The sequence below is a fragment of the Chiloscyllium plagiosum genome, chromosome 3 (genome assembly GCF_004010195.1).
Source record: "Chiloscyllium plagiosum isolate BGI_BamShark_2017 chromosome 3, ASM401019v2, whole genome shotgun sequence".
Lineage (NCBI taxonomy): Eukaryota > Metazoa > Chordata > Chondrichthyes > Orectolobiformes > Hemiscylliidae > Chiloscyllium > Chiloscyllium plagiosum.
The window spans coordinates 51,806,501-51,822,087 of NC_057712.1; the positions used below are offsets into that span (position 1 = coordinate 51,806,501).

The 15,587-nt window shown below is 42.2% G+C and overlaps 1 long non-coding RNA gene and 1 pseudogene across 1 annotated transcript in view; both read right to left on the reverse strand.

Annotated features, from left to right (window-relative positions):
• Positions 1–15,587, reverse strand: part of LOC122543326 — a 237,506-nt gene that overhangs the window by 15,480 nt on the left and 206,439 nt on the right. The gene's annotated exons all lie outside the window — the stretch shown is intronic.
• LOC122548702 lies at positions 6,237–6,345 on the reverse strand (annotated as a pseudogene).

A 15,587-nucleotide genomic window follows, 5' to 3' on the forward strand; every position in this document is an offset into this window, starting at 1 on the left:
AACTTCAGAGTTACATCCTCAAACAATTCCAGAAGATTAGTCAAGCATGATTTCCCCTTCATAAATCCATGCTGACTCTGTCCTATCCTGTTACTACTATCCAGATGTGCAGTAATTTCATCCTTTATAATAGACTCCAGCATCTTTCCCACCACTGAGGTCAGACTAACTGTCAACCTGGTGAAGCTATCAAACAGGACTACTTGAGTGGCAAACAGCATAAGCAGCAAGTGATAAACGAGCTAAGTGATCCCATAAACAATGGATCAGATCTAAGTTCTGCAGGCCTGTCATATCCAGTTGTAAATGGTGATGGATGATTAAACAACTCACTGGAGGAAGAAGATCCACAAATATCCCATCCTCAGTGATGCAACAGTCCAGCATATCAGTGCAAAGGATAAGGCTGAAGCATTTGCAGCAATCTTCAGCCAGAATTGCCTAGTGAATGATCCATCTCGGCCTTCTCCAATGGTCCCCAGCATTATAGATACCAGTTTTTAGCCAATTCAATTCACTCCAAATGAGATGAAGAAATGGTTAGAGACACTGGATACTGCAAAGACTATGGGCCCTGATGACATTCTGGCAACAGTACTGAAGACTTGAGCTCCAGAACTTGCCCCTCCCCTAGCCAAGCCATTCCAGTACAGTTACAACACTGCCATAGAATCATAGGATCCCTACAGTGTGGGAGCGGGCCATTTATTACATCAGGTCTACACTGCTCCTCCAAACAGCATCCACCCCATCCCTGTAACTCCACATTTCCCATGGCTAACATAGCTAGCCTACACATCCTTGGATATTATGGGTGATTTAACATGGCCAATCCACCTAAACTGTACATCTTTTGACTGTGGGAAGAAGCTCGAGCACCTAGTAGCAATCCATACAGACATGGGGCGAATGTGCAAACTCCACACAAACAACCGCCCGCGAATGGAATTGAACCTGGGTCCCTGGCACTGTGAGGTAGTAATGTTAACCACTGAGCTATTGTGCCTGACATCTACCTGACAATGTGGAAAATTGGCCAGGTATGTCCTGTACATAAAAGGGATTTGGAATCAAGAAGGAACTTATTACTGAGTTGTGGCAGTCCATCATGCCAGAAGCATTCCCTCTAAACATAACTGCTCAGTCTGCTCCTGTACCAGGGAACCAAGCATTCTCTATGAAGGAACCATTCCAAGAAACCAGGATTAATCTTGACGTTATTAATCAGTGCAGTATGTCTCACTATGTTTAGCAGGTAATTGATAGAATCTTTCATAATGGCAAGATCATCAATTGTACAGACTGCATGAGAGGGATGTTTGCCTAAGGTTGTAAGAGGTTTATGTTGTTGCTGACTTTCTGAGAGTCTTGAGACTGGTTCCATACTGACATATAGAGACTATCACCAATCAATGTTAAGGGAAATGATGTGCTTCTCTGTGTACACATGCAATTCCCTACTAATCCACCATTTGTCAGATTCTCAACCCTAAAATGCAAACTCATAGTTGACTTGGTTACAGAAGCCACTGAATAGTGGCCTAGTTTTTGGGAGAAAGTGAAATCTTTAGAATTGAGTGGAAAAAGAGGTCAGCTATATTGAATTACAATGGAGGACAATCTTCAGCTCCCACTGGAGCTGACCTTGGAGGCAAGAAAGGCATTTAATTGTTTGGATGATATTGTATCCATGCTGCACCATCCTCCCTCTTCCACCAGGATTAAGGTCAAAGTACACAAGGTTTGATGAGATGTTCCTTTCTGGTCTTTGAGATTCTTTCTTTTTTTGCAGAAGGCACAGGATAATTGTTATACTAATTACAGTACTTCTTAGCTACTGATTAATGGAACAGCTTACAAACTGGTGGAGAAAATAACTGGTTTTCTTAAGGAACTTTTACTTCAGAAAGAGATGGAGTCACAGAATGTGCTGTTCCAGTAGTTTGAAGGCATCTCACCTTCTACTGTAAACCTCTAAGCAGTTTACCTGCCCAGTAACTAATCACAGAGTTGTTGTCAGGTTAATGATTTCCAAAACCACAGCTGGTCACAATTATATAAACCAATCGGCTACATATTGTTGACTGAAGTACTCTCTGCACACCTCTAATGTCGTATTCCACTCCCCCCACCAAAATCCTGGTGCCATGCTGCCTTATGTTACCTCCCTCATTGCTTACAAAGCAACTATGTAAACACAATTTACAATCAGTTACAGTAATTTGATTTCAAAAGTGCAGCAACTCCTTTCCCAGTCCCTAGATTTTAAAATTCTAATTTTCTATTTTAGTTTACAGGGTTTACAGCCCTGACCCCACACCCAATCCCAAACAAATCCTAATGTGACCTCTCCTGTCCCCAACATAGACCCTGCCTTGACCTCAATATGACCCAATATTGAATTATCTCCAACGCAACTCCAACCAAAACCTGAACATGACCAACCTTATCCTGACATTGGGAATAACATTTCTAGTTTTTTTCTATCTAGTTCCAGATGTAACTAGTCTGAATATAGAGGAGGTTTATAACTTGGTAGTGATGGTTGTGACATCTCGATCCATGATTTGACTGTCCTGAGCATCTGCTAAGGAGGATATAAGATTGAACATGCAATGTGGTTGATGGACCATTATTGACATATATTCTGGAATTGCTTCCCATGTAATCCCATTGTCAACCCACTTTCACTGCAACTACCAAGACAAACAATAGCACCATCAGTGCTGGTCGCTGTTATATTGCTACAATCAGTGTATTCCAAAGATTCTGAATAATTGGTTATTATAAATACTTTCGTATCCCTGTGTTCCTGGTATATTGATCAATTTTGTCAGGCCTCAGTATTGAGTCCTTTGAAGACTATTCAATTTGATTTGTCAATCTCATCTTGATATGGGTGGCACAGTGGATAGCACTGCTATCTCACAGCTGCTGGGACCTGGGTTTAATTCCAGCCTTGGGTGACTGTTTGGAGTTTTCCCCATTCCTGCATGGGTATCTTCTGGGTGTTCCGGTTTCCTCCCACAGTCCAAAGATGAGCAGGTATGTGGAGTTGCCATGGTAAATTTGGGTTTAATTCCAGCCTTGGGTGACTGTTTGGAGTTTTCCCCTTCCTGCATGGGTATCTTCTGGGTGTTCCGGTTTCCTCTCACAGTCCAAAGATGAGCAGGTATGTGGAGTTGCCATGGTAAATTTTCTGTTGTGTACAGGGATGTGCAGACTAGGTTAGCCATGGTAAATGTGGGATTATGGGGATAATGTGGGGGATGCTTTTCAAAGGGTCAGTGCAGACTCAATGGGCCGAATGGCCTCTTTCCCCACTGTAGGGATTCAATGATTCGATGATATGGGCAATGCGTTTTCAGATCCACCAGGATCTTCTGGATGTTTCTAGAAGATCCTCTCAAATGGCCTGGCTCAGAGCTTGGGGTATGGGGCTTGAGAGGACTCATTCTGGAGTTCCTCTTGCTTTTTTTGACCTTAGAATATGAGACATACCTTGTAGGATTCCTTTAAGCTTTGACAGACTGTGTGGATATGAAATGGTATGTGCCACACATTCCCACTCTACTCAGAGTCACTGATACAATCAACTGATCACTTGTTTATAGCTGGCATCACAAGTATAACCCTGAACATTGATGAGTGATTTCCAGAATTAAGATAGTCAGCTAATGATTTCTCTAGATCATCCCAAGCAGTTTATAACCTGTCTTGACTGTGAACGCTGTCTTGAACAAGTCTGCTGAACAAGTCTTTGGAACAAGTCCCAAACCAAGAGTACAAATCTCTCATTTGATATTAGAGTAATTTGCATGTGCTTGATATGGATCTTTTCAATCAAATAGTTTATGTCTTGAAAAGGGCCTGCAAGAAAAAGCTGTCAGAGATACATCCACTTTTATAGTTGATGCCCAATGAGTATAGCTCTATTGAAGACATGATTGGACTAATAACACTTGTTTCAATGTATTGACCATAGGTTGGTGATTATCCTGCCGCAGGAATAAATGACATGCTTTTTTCTTCAGCAATCCTCTGAGTGCAGATACTTTTCCTGCACTCAGCAAGGAAGTTGAATAGACTTTAACACCTATTGTTACAACCCAGAGGTGAATCCCTCTATTAATTAAACCAAAAACCCAGAAAAGCTCATGATGTGTTAAAATATGAGTGACAGAGAACTCCCAAATTCCACTATTTAAAGAAAATAACATTGATTTATTTTTTAATCTAAAATGTGATCTAAATGTGATCATTAAACAACTGTTCACAACTCCATGCCCCCTTTTCTCTTAACTGCTTATTACCTGCCTCCAACTCTATAACAATATGCTGTTCCAATAAGACACTTATTAAAATTACAGCAACTTAATTTCAAAACCACACAGTGGCTGTCATCTTCTATGTCTTTTTTCTTCTTGCTGAGAATCACCCTGGGTTGTCTTCTTTCTTTTTACTGCCTGTATGTTTCATATGAATAGGTACCTTTGATGGAGAGTGCTTCCGGATTTCTTGGAGAGCTAGATGTAAGCAGATGCTCTCTGACCAATTTTCAAACTTGAAAATTTTATACCTATATATGTAAATTGTCGTCAAAATAGCAACCAAAATTCAGGTATCCATTTGACAGCCAACTGTTACATATTTTCAATTTTCCAATACATTCTGGGACTGCTATCTAGTCATATATGCAGGTGTTTATAATCTCTCAGTTCAGAAAGCATTCACTCTCTCCTAAAGGTATGGTACATGCCTTCAACTTCATAACACCTCCCCCTTTAAGAAAAGAAAACCATCATGGGTTCATTTTTTTTTTCTATTTCTTAATCCCATTACAATGAAATATATAGGTCATTAATCTAAGTTATACCTTTCTTTTTAATTTCTGCACACATATATAACATTGGAATCTGTCAAATCTTTTTTATACTTTATCCTTTAAATCCACGGTAATGCATCTGCTATCACATTTTTACGACTCACAACATGTACAATTTATGAATTAAAAATCTGCAATATATGACTCCAAATACATAGTCTCATATTTTAATCTTTAAATCTTTCCAAGAATGTAAGAGAATCATGGTCCGTGTACACAACTGTCTCTGACACATTGTTCGTCACATAAACGTTAAAATGTTGTAAGGCCAGTACCAAACTCAGTAATTCTTTTTTGATGGTAGAGTATTTTCTCTGGTGGGTGTTGAGTTTCTTTGAAAAGTAGCCAATTGGCTGTTCAATTCAATCATCACCTTCCTGTAGCAGTACATCTCTGACTCCTGTATTGCTAGCATTGATTGCAACTTTGAAGGGTTTCAAAAAAATTTGGTGTTGCTAAAATGGGTACTGTGGTTAATACTGCTTTTAAATTCTCAAATGCTTCCTGGCATTGTTCTGCCCACTGAAATTTTATGTTTTTCTTTAGTAAATCTGTTAGCGGTGCCACCACACTGGTGAGGTTTGGAACAAGCTTCCGGTAGAATGTATTTAGTCCCAAAAATCGAAGCACCTTTTTCTTTGATGATAGCTCTCGATGACCTTTGTCTTTGCTTTCCTTGGGGTCAACCTTCCATGACTGATGTTATGTCCCAAAAACCTCACCTCTGCCTTTGTGAATTCTGTTTACTTTAAGTTTATTATCAGTTCTGCATCTCGTAATAATTCAAAGAGCTCTGCCAACTGTACCATGTGATATTTTCATGACTCGCTAAAGATCACTATCATCCAAATAAACTGCACAATTTATTAATTTGGCCTCAACTCTGCTCATGAGTCTTTGGAATGTGGCTGCTGTTTACTAATCCCACTGGCGTAGTCTCTTTTACCATATCTTTTCCCACAATGCCTTACCACAGTGGAAAAACCTTTTCCCAATGTCCCTCTTAAACCATCGGCATTGTAATTCTCATTAGATTCGATTCCCTACAGTGTGGAAACAGGCCCTTTGGCCCAACCAGTCCATGCTGACCATTCAAGGAGTAACCCACCCAAACCCGCTTGGCTCTGACTAATGCACCTAACACTATGGGCAATTTCGCATGGCCAATTCACCTGACCTGCACATCTTTGGACTGGGGAAGGAAACCAGAGCACCCAGAGGAAACCCATGCAGATATGAGGAGAATATGCAAACTCCATACAGACAGGCGCCCGAGGCTGGAATCAAACCTGGGACCCTGGCACTGTGAGGCAGCAGTGCTAACCACTGAGCCATCGTGCTGCCCTTAGAAAGCCTACTGCTCCTGGTATTCCCTTGCAGTCTCCCATCCAAGTACTAACCAGGCCTGAGTCTGCTTAGCTTCCAAGATCAGGTGTTTTCTGACTAGTATGGCCATTGGCATTTTGTGCCCCACTCCATTGCAGTGAAAACACCTGAGGCCTTTCACCTCCTTTTCATCCCCTTGGACTTCTTTTTTCACCTGTGGTAAACTATTCCCAGTGTGATCTACTCTTTGTTTTGTAGTGAACGATCTGCAAAAGATGTGCAGGTCAGGTGGATTGGCCATGCTAAATTGCCCGTAGTGTTAGGTAAGAAGGGGTAAATGTAGGGGTATGGGTGGGTTGCGCTTCGGCGGGTCGGTGTGGACTTGTTGGGCCGAAGGGCCTGTTTCCATACTGTAAGTAATCTAATCTAATCTATCCCATCCTTCTACACCCTCATCCAGGTCATTTATAAAAATGACAAACAGCAGCGTACCTAAAACAGATCTTTGCGCTACACAACTAGTAACTGAACTCCAGGATAAACATTTCCCAACAACCAAAACCTTTCAGCTAGCTAATTTCTTGATCCAAACCATGAAATCACCCTCAATCCCACGCCTCCGTAGTTTGTGCAATAACATACCGTGGGGAATCTTGTCAAAAACCTTGCTGAAATCCATATACACCACATCAACTGCTTTACCCTGTTTTGTCACCTTCTCAAAGAACTCAATAAGATTTGTGAGCCAGAACCAACCCTTTTTGAAACCATGCTGACCATCCCTAATAAACTTATTCCTATCGAGATGATTATAAATCCTATCTCTTATAGCCTTTTCCAACACTTTACCCGCAACTGAATAAGGCTCACTGATCTATAATAACCAGGGTTGTCTCTACTCCCTTTTTTGAACAAGGGAACAACACTTGCTATCCTTCAGTCTTCTGATACTATTCCTGTAGACAATGCCAACATAAAGATCAAAGCCAAAGGCCCGGCAATCTCCTTCCTGCTTTACAGTTATAGAGTCATAGAGATGTACAGCACGGAAACAGATCCTTTGGGTCCAACTCATCCATGCCGACCAGATATCCCAATCTAGTCCCACCTGCCTAACTGAGCCATCATATCTCATCCTAACACAAGCCTTCACCTTCCTGTTGACAAGAAATTCAACTTAGAGTCATAGAGATGTATAGCATGGAAACAGACCCTTCAGTCCAACCCATCCATACTGACCAGATATCCCAACCCAATCTTGTCCCACCTGCCAGCACCCGGCCCATATCCCTCCAAACCCTTCTTATTCATATACCTAGCCAAATGCCTTTTAAATGTTGCAATTGTACCAGCCTCCACTACTTCCTCTGGCAGCTTATTCCATACACATACCACCCTCTGCATGAAAAGATGCCCCTTAGGTCTCTTTTATATCTTTCCCCTCTCACCCTCAACCTATGCCCTCTAGTTCTGGACTCCCCGACCCCAGGAAAAAGAATTTGTCAATTTATTCTATCCATGTCCCTCATAATTTTGTAAACCTCTATAAGGTCACCCCTCAGCCTCCGACGCTCCAGGAAAAACAGCCCCAGCCTGTTCACCCTCTCCCCATAGCTCAAATCCTCCAATCCTGGCAACATACATGTAAATCTTTTCTGAATCCTTTCAAGTTTCACACCATCTTTCCAATATGAAGGAGACCAGGATTGCACGCAATATTCCAACAGTTGCCTAACCAATGTCCTGTACAGCCGCAGAATAACCACCCAACTCCGATATTCAATACTGTGACCAATAAAGGAAAGCATACCAAATGCCTTCTTCATTATCCTATCTACCTGCGACTCCACTTTCAAGAAGCTATGAACCTGCACTCCAAGGTCGCTTTGTTCAGCAACACTCCCTAGGACCTTAAGTCCTGCTAAGATTTGCTTTCCCAAAATGCAGCCCCTTAGTAAACCATGGCTCCTCCACTCGACAATTTCCTCACTGTCTGACAGGTACATAAATGGGAAATTTACCTTCCAGGCAGCCTCTGGTTCCTGTTTCTGGAAGGTTCCCTATAACATGGTCAGGTCGCGGTAAACTGCGGGTAACTGAAACCACGGAAAACGATTCAGCCAAGACAGAGGCCGCCCTGTATATATTGATGCATAGTCAGAAAAGAAACCAGAATGTATTCCTCAGGCTTATTATCTTCAAGGCAGAGTCCTAAGATGAAAATGGAGACCAAGGCAGGTTCGTGCAGAGGAGAAATTGGCAGAAGAGCACAAGTATTAAGGGTAGCACATGAATTACCTGTCGGAGTCATCTAGGTATGAGGAAGACTCAGGCTAAGCTACAAAAGCATTTATTTTGGCTTGGACTGCACAAGGATGTGGTTAAAATTTTCCATACGTGCCATCAAGTTTTGAGATGAAATGTAGCTCAGATTGAAGTTCTGGATGTAGATTTGCTCGCTAAACTGGAAGGTTCATGTTCAGATATTTCATCACTGTACTAGGCAACATCTTCAGTGAGTCTCCAGATGAAGCATTGCTGATGATTCCTGCTTTCTATATATATGTTTGGGTTTCTTTGGGTTGGTGATGTCATTGTCTGTGGTGATGTCATTTCCTATGGTGATGTCAATTCCTATTCTTTTTCTCGGAGGTGGTAAATCGGGTCCAAGTCAATGTATTTGTTGATAGATTTCTGGTTGGAATGCCATGTTTCTAGAAATTCTTGTGCATGTCTCTGTTTGGCTTGTCCTAGGATGGATGTGTTGTCCCAGTCGAAGTGGTGTCCTTCCTCATCTGTAGATAAGGATATTAATGAGAGTGCGTCATGTAGTTTTGTGGCTAGTTGATGTTCGTGTATCCTGGTGGCTAGTTGTCTGCCTGTTTGTCCAATGTAGTTTGTTACAGTCCTTGCATGGTATTTTGTAAATGACTTTAGTTTTGCTTGTTGTCTGTTTAGAGGCTTTCAAGTTCATCAGCTGCTGTTTTAGTGTGTTAGTGGTTTTGTGGGCTACGTGATGTCAAGGGGTCTGAGTAGTCTGGCAGTTATTTCCAAGATGTGGTCTTGCTGAGTTGAAGGGCCTGTTTCCACACTCTAGGGATTCTATGTTAAAGTCATATATTGCTTTCTGCTTGGAGAAGAAACAACTCAAATTCACATTGAAACTTCATTTTCCCACTGGTCAAAAGGCTCAACTTCAGAAAACATGGGTGGAGAATCATAGAATCCCAACAGTGTGGAAGCAGGCCATTCAGTCCTTCAAGTCAACATAAACCCTCCAAAGACCATCCCATCCCATCACTGCTTCTCCCTTGGCTAATCCACCAAGCTTGCACAATACGGGAAATTTAGCATGGCCAATCCACCTAACTTGCACATCTTTGGACAGCAGGAGGAAACCTGCACAGACATGGAGAAGATCTTGCAAACATCACACAGACAGTCACCCGAGGCCAGAATTGAACCCAGGTCCCTTGCGCTGTGTAGTAGCCGCGCTGACAACTGAGCTACTGCACCACCCAATCCTAAAGCTTTACATTTTGACTCAACTATCCCCTGCGAACAATTTTATACTCAAAACATATTGACTTAAACAAATTCAAGATATTTTCTAATCAACTTGCTATAAGCTATGGAGGAGCTAGGTTTGCTAGTGCTACAAGGGAGAGTTTAAACTAGATTGACAGGGGTGGATGGGATCCTCAACAGAGGGAGACAAGTGCAAGGTTGGAAGGAGATACAGTATTCAGAAATAGTAAAGTGAAGAGACAGGTCAGGCTGGAACACAACAGGGAGCAAGGAATGCTAATTGGATTAAATTTATTTCAATGCAAGAGGGCTGAAAGCTGGATAAACTCAGTGTGTCGATAGGTAGGTGGGACGGGTCGGGTATGTTTTGGCACTGCCCTTTTGGCGTCGATCATTTGGCCCTGCCGTTTCGGCTCTAAACTGTTTTGACGCTCAGTACTTTGGCTCTGAGCTGTTTTGGCGCCAATTCAGAATAAAAAAAAGTCTTGTTTGGTTAAAGAAGAGAGGATGACAAACGACTCAATGTAATTTTCTCAACTAGCAAGAGTTGATAGTCAAAGCTGTAATGACCCACTGTAGATTCAAATCTCGTTTTGTAATCATTTTCTCATTTAACAATCTACTGTCATCTACTGCCTTGATGATACTTAAGCCCTTCTGTTGTCACATTGGAAAGCTGTAATACAATTTTCTTTCTACTTTCTTGTACAGCCCATACCAGAAATGGCTGAAAACATTCTAAACAAGAGAAACAAACCAAAATTTTCACACATGGTTATCTATATGTGTTTGATAAATGTAGCAAAATGTAGAAATTTGTTTTTATAATGAATAGGTTAAAAAAATGAATAAAAAAGAATTAGATTTATTTCTTACAATGTAATAAAACAAACTTCTTACGGGCTCTACAAGACATTTTTTTTATTCTGAATTGGCGCCAAAACAGCTCAGCGCCAAAGTAATAAGCGCCATAACAGTTTAGAGCCAAAACGGCGGGGTCAAATGATCGGTGCCAAAAAGGCGGCGCCAAATAGTCCCATTCCGAGGTGGGACTGCAACATTATAGCCACTCTCTGAACATGACTAAGGGAATGACAGGACTGCCAGCTTCATATACCAGAGTACAGGTATTTTAGGCGGGACAGAGGTAGTGGAAAGAAGGGAGGGGGAGTTGCATTTTTGATTAAGGTGAGTGTCACAGCAGTAGTCAATGATGAAATAACTAGAGAATCATTCAAGTTTTGTGGGTGGAGCTAAGAAATAAGATGTTATTGGCGTTGTACAATAGGTCCTCAAATACTCAACAGGAATTGGAGCAATAAATATGCAGGGAAACTGGGGAGGCTTGCAGGAGCAATAGGATTATCATAGAAGGGGATTTTAATTTTCCTAACATAGACTGAGACTGCCAGAATATTAAGATGGGGTTTAGATGGGGTGGAAATTGTTAAGTCCGTTCAGGAAAGTTTCCTCAAGCAGTATATAGAGGGTTCTACTCAGGAAGGGGCAAAACTCAACTGACTCAACAAAGCCACGCTGACTACTCCTAATAAAACCCTGTATTTCCAAATGCCTGTATATCTTATCCCTCAGAATATTCTCAAGTAACTTACCTACCACAGATGTTAGGCCTACTGGTCCACAGTTCCCAGACTTTTGGGAAGTAGGGCAGGACAGGTGATGGAAGTGACAGTAGGTGAGCACTTTGGGACCAGTGACCATAATTCTATTAATTTAAAAATAGTTTTGGGGAGGGACAAAACTGGTCCACAGGTTAAAGTTCTAAATTGGAGCAAGGTGAATTTTAATGGAATTAGATATGAGCTTGCAGGGGTTGATTGGAGTGGTTTATTTGCAGGCAAAGGGACCTCGGGCAAGTGGGATAAAAGTGAGATAGCGAGAGTTGAAGGTCTCTATGTTCCTGTGAGGGTGAAAGGCAAGGTTGAGAGAAATAAGGAACCCTGGATGACAAAAGATATTGAGGTTTTGACCAGAAAAAAGAAGGAGGTATGTGTCAGGTACCAGCAGCTGGGATCATGGAAATCCATGAAGGTTTACAAGGACTACAGGAGTCTTTTGAAGAAGGAAATCAGGAGAGCGAAAAGGGGGCACAAGATAGCCTTGGCTGAGAAGATTAGTGTGAATCCACAGAGGTTCTCCAAGTATATTAAGGGAAAAAGAATAGCGAAATAGACAGTAGGGCCCTCAAGGATCAAAGTGGACATGCATGCATAGAACTGCAGGTGATGGATGACATCCTAAATGAAAATTTCTCCTCTTGTTTATTGTGGAGAAAGACATGAAGACTTGGGAACTTGAGGAAGTTAGTGGGGATGTCTTTGGATCAGTCCATATCACAGTAGAGGCGGTGTTGGATGTAATAGAACAAATTGAAAGTGGATAAATCTGGTTATGACCAGATACATCCAAGAACACTGCAAGAGGCTAGAGAAGAAATTGCATGGACCCTGACTGATATTTTTGCATCACAGTTAGCCACAGGTAAGGTCTCGGAAGACTGGAGGGTAGCAAATGTGCCTTTATTCAAGAAGGGCTGCAAAGAGAAACCTGGGAACTGTGGACCAGTAAGCCTAACATCTGTGGTAGGTAAGTTACTTGAGAATATTCTGAGGGATAAGATATACAGGCATTTGGAAAGACAGGGTTTTATTAGGAGTAGCCAGCGTGGCTTTGTGCATGGGAGATCATGCCTCACATTTTTGTTAGAATTCTTTGATGAAGTAACCAGGAAGGTTGGCGAGGGCAGGGTGGTAGACGTAGTCTATGTGGAGTTTACTAAGGAATTTGATAAGGTTCCATATGGTAGGCTGCTCTGGAAAGTTAGGTCACATGGAATCAAAAAAGAAAGAACAAAGAAAATTTACAGCACAGGAACATGTCCTTCGGCCCTGTAAGCCTGCGCCAAGCCAGATCCTCTATCTAAACCTGTCGCCTATTTTCTAAGCATCTGTATCATTTTGCTCCCTGCCCATTCATGTATCTGTCTAGATACATCTTAAATGATGCTATCATGCCCACCTCTACCACCTCCGCTGGCAATGCATTCCAAACACCCACCACCCTCTGTGTAAAAAACTTTCCATGCATACCTTCCTCAAGCCTTTCCCCTCTCAACTTAAACTCATGTCCCCTAGTAATGGAATCTCCCACTCTGGGAAAAAGCTTCTTGCTGTCCACCCTGTCTAAAACTTATCATGATTTTATAGATCTTAATCAGGTCACTCCCAATTCCGTCTTTCCAATGGAAATAATTCTAATCTACTCAACCTCTCTTTACTGCTAGCACACTCCATACCAGGCGACAGCCTGGTGAATCTCCTCTGCAGCCTCTCCAAAGCATCCACATCCTTTTGGTAATGTAGTGACCAGAACTGTATGCAGTGTTCCAAATGTGGCCGAATGAAAGTTCTATACAACTGTAACATGACCTGGCAACTCTTGTACTCAATATCCCGTGCAATGAAGGAAAGCATGCCATATCCCTTCTTGACCACTCTATTGACCTGCATTGCCACCTTCAGGGTACAAAGGACCTGAACACCCAGATCTCTCTGTACATCAATTTTCCCCATGGCTTTTCCAAATACCGTATAGTTTGCTCTTGAATTGGAGCTTCCAAAATGCATCACCTCGTATTTGCCCGATTGAACTCCATCTGCTATTTTTCCACCCAACTCTCCAATCTATCTATATTCTGCTGTATTCTCTGACAGTCTCATTCACTATCTGCTACTCCACCAATCATCTGCAAATTTGCTAAAAAGACCACCCATACTTTCCTCCAAATCATGTATGTATATCACAAACAACAGTAGTCCCAACACATATCCCTGTAGAACACCTTTGGTCACAGTTCTCAATTTTGAGAAACTAACTTCCACTACTACTCTCTGTCTCCTGTTGCCCAGCCAGTTCTTTATCTCTCTAGCTAGTACACCCTGAACCCCATGCAACTTCAATTTCTCCATCAGCCTACCATGGGGAACCTTATCAAATGCCTTATTGAGATGACGTCTACAGCCTCATCAATCAACTTTGTCACTTTCTCAATTAATTCTATTAAGTTGGTAAGATATGACTTTCCTTGCACAAAACCACTGACAAGCCCATTTTCTTCCAAATGGAAATCCATCCCAACCCTCAGATCTTCTCCAGCAGCTTCCTTTCCACTGACGTCAGGTTCACCAGTCTGTAATTACCTCGATTATCCATGCTACCCTTCTTAAACAAGGGGACAACATTAGCAATCCTCCAGACCTCCAGGACCTCACCCGTGTTCAAGGATGCTGCAAAGATATCTGTTGAGGTTCCAGTTATTTCCTTTTTCATTTCCCTCAGTAACCTGGGATAGATCTCATCCAGACCTGGGGACTTGTCCACCTTAATGCCTTTTAGAATACCCAACACTTCCTCCCTCCTTATGCTGACTTGATCTTGAGTAATCAAACATCTATCCCCAACCTCAACATCCATCATGTCCCTCTCCTTGGTGAATACCATTGTAAAGTACTCGTTAAGAATGTCACCCATTTTCTTTGACTCCACGGATAACTTTCCTCCTTTGTCCTTGAGTGGGCCAACCCTTTTTCTAGTTACCCTCTTGCTCCTTATATATGAATAAAAGGCTTTGGGGTTTTCCTTAATCCTGTTTGCTAAGGATATTTCATGACCCCTTTTATCCCTCTTAATTCTTCATTTCAGATTGGTCCTACATTCCCATTGTTCTTCCAAAACTTCATCTGTCTTCAGTCACTTAGACCTTATGTATACATCCTTTTTCCTCTTAGCTAGTTTCACAATTTCACTTTACATCCATGGTTCCCTAATCTTGCCATTTCTATTCCTCATTTTCACAGGGACATGTCCGTCCTACACTCTCATCAACCTCTCTTTAAAAACCTCCCACATATAAAATGTGGATTCACCTTCCAACAGCTGCTCCCAATCCACATTCCCCAGCTCCTGTTGAGTTTTGGTATTGCTGGCCTTCCCCACTCTTCCTTTAGGACTACTCTTGTCTTTGTCCATGAGTATTTTAAAACCTATGGAATTGTGATCACTATTCCCAAAGCATTCTCCTATTGAAACGTCAACCACCTGACCGGGCTATTCCCCAACACCACAATGGCCCTTTGCTAAGTTGGACTATTTACATACTGCTCTGGAAAATCCTCCCAGATGCTCCTTACTAATTCTGTTCCATTTAGACATCGAACACTAAGTGAATCCCAATCAATGCTGGGAAAATTAAAATCTCCTATCACTACCAGCCTGTCGCTCCTACATCTTTCCATAATCTTGTCTATGTCAGATTCGCTGTTGGGAGGCCTGTAGTACAGCCCCAACATTGTTACTGCACCCTTCCTTTTTCTGAGTTCTGCCCATATTGCCTCACTGCTTGAGTCCTCCATTGTGCCCTCTTTCAGCACAGCTGTGATATCCTATGTTCTGGATTAGTGGTGCTGGAAGAGCATGCTCAGCATGCTCCCGCCCCACTGAACTCATCTCTACCTACCTCGACACTGTCCTATCCCCCTTAGTCCAGGAACTCCCCACATACGTTCGAGACACCACCCATGCCCTCCACCTCCTCCAAAACTTCCGTTTCCCCGGCCCCCAACGCCCCATCTTCACCATGGATATCCAATGTCTCTACACCTCCAACTGCCATGATCAGGGCCTCCAAGCCCTCCGTTTTTTCCTCTCCAGACGTGCCCAACAGTACCCTTCCACCGACACTCTCATTCGTTTGGCCGAACTGGTCCTCACCCTTAACAATTTCTCCTTTGAATCCTCCCACTTCCTCCAGACCAAACGGGTAGCCATG